The following is a 2,160-nucleotide window of genomic DNA, read 5'->3' on the forward strand; positions in this document are numbered from 1 at the left end:
AAGGGAAGTTTTAAAAATCAAACTATAATTCAAATATCCCTTTAAGATATACATTGTCATAAACATCTAACCAACCCTAGACCATGTCTCAGAAAAAAACATATTCAGAAATTTTAAACACCTTACACAAGTCTTTCTCAAACCACTGCTAATTTTTCTAAAATAATTATACTTTTCAGAACCTAGATGGACTGTAAAATGTTCCAACAGTCCTAGTCATAGTTTTCAATACCACACATTTCTCATTTTGTTTCTCTCTACTATTTCTCATTATCAGCCAATGAAGATAACACTTCATAAATACGACATGTAGTATGTGTTATCTCAAGACTTAGCTTGTCAGGGACAGTAATGGGAACCCAGCGTCTACTCTTATTGCCTCTGCCTGCTAACCCATAGTCATGATGAGTGCATCTCCATCCACACAGGCCAGGCCAGTGTCCAGATTGGCAGTGCCTGGTGGGAGCTCTGCGGCCTAGAATATGGCATCTAGTTCAATGGCCAGACCATTTGGAGAGGAGATGGTTCCTTCAACATCCTCTTCAGTGAGACAGGTGCTGGCAAGCATGTGCCCAGCAGTGTTTGTAGACCTGGAATCCACAGTCATTGAAGAAGTTTGCACTGGTCCAAGCTCTTCCATCCTGAGCAGTTAATCACAGGCATGGGAGATGCTGCCAATAACTGTGCCAGTGGACACTGCAACATCGGCAAAGAGATAACTGACCTTGGCTTGGGCTCAGTTTGGAAACTGGCTGAGCAGTGCACAGGCCTTCAGGGCGTCTTGGTTTTCCACAGCTTTGGTGGGGGAACTGGTTCTGGACTCACCTCCCTACTAATGGAGAGTCTCTGTCGATGTTATGGCAAGAAGTCCAAGCTGGAGTTCTCCATTTACCCATCCCTCCAGGTTTCCACAGCTGCAGTGGAGCCCTACAACTTCATCTTCACCACCCACACCACCTGAAGCATTCCAATTGTGCCTTCATGGTTGACAATGAGGCCATCTATGACATCTATCATAGAAACCTCGATATTGAGCACCCAACCTACACTAACCTTAACTGCCTTATTAGCCAGATTGTGTTCTCCATCACTGCTTTCCTCAGGTTTGATGGAGCTCTGAATGTTGGTGTGGCCAAATTCCAGACCAACCTGAAGCCCTACATGCACACCCCCTTTCCTCTGGCCACATATGTCCCTGTTGTCTCTGCTGAGAAGGCTTACCATGAATAGGTTACTGTAGCACAGATCTCCAATGTGTGCTTTGAGCCAGCCAACCAGATGGTAAAATACCGACTTTTCCACAGTAAATACATGGCTTGCTGCCTACTGTACTGTGGTGACATGGTTCCCAAAGATGTCGGTGCTGCCATTGCCACCATCCCATCAAGAACAAGAGTATCATCCAGTTTGTGGACTGGTGATGGCAGCCCACAAGTTCAAAGTTGACATTAATGACCAAACTGCCACTGTAGTACCCGGTGGAAACCTGGCCAAAGTACAGCAAGCTGTGTTCATGCTGAGCAACACCACAGCTATTTGTCTGGGCTCTCCTGGACCACAAGTTTGACCTGATGTATGCCGAGTGTGCCTTTGTCCACTGGTACGTGGGTGAGGGCATGGAGGAAGGAGAGCTTTCTGAGGCCCGTGAAGACATGGCTGCCCTTGGGAAAAATTATGAGGAAGTTTCTGTAAATTCTGTTGAAGGAGAGAGTGAGGGAGAAGGAAAAAAATACCAATTTTCATTCCTTTCAGCCCTGCAATACGTTATGCTCAAAACTTAAGGTTCAATAACTGACAGGCATTAAAGCTTTCTGGTTAGATTGTCTTTACTCTTACCTGCAATCATGTCTGTCTTTTTTCATTTGTACTTTTAAGATTTTTCTCCTCATGTCTCAAAGTAAAGGCGTTGATTTTAAAAAAGCACCATGTACCCTTTTAAACATTATTTCTTTTGAAAAATAAATAGAGAAAGGAAAAAGGAACAGTATATAATAATATTTTGGTTTTTTATTATTAGTTTTAGGTGTACAGCATAGTCATTAGACAATCATATACTTTACAAAGTGTTTGCCCCCAATATTTCCAGTATTGACCTGGCAACACACAAAGTTATTGCAATGCTATTGACTATATTTACTATGTTGCAGTTTACATCCTTGT

General features: G+C 43.0%; 1 pseudogene; it reads left to right on the forward strand.

Annotated features, from left to right (window-relative positions):
• Nucleotides 1-307: 307 nt before the first annotated feature.
• Nucleotides 308-1,781, forward strand: LOC118976431 (tubulin alpha-1 chain-like; annotated as a pseudogene).
• Nucleotides 1,782-2,160: the final 379 nt, after the last annotated feature.

The sequence above is a fragment of the Sturnira hondurensis genome, unplaced genomic scaffold, assembly GCF_014824575.4.
Source record: "Sturnira hondurensis isolate 20B ecotype Veracruz unplaced genomic scaffold, ASM1482457v3 Scaffold0001721, whole genome shotgun sequence".
Classification (NCBI taxonomy): Eukaryota; Metazoa; Chordata; class Mammalia; order Chiroptera; family Phyllostomidae; genus Sturnira; species Sturnira hondurensis.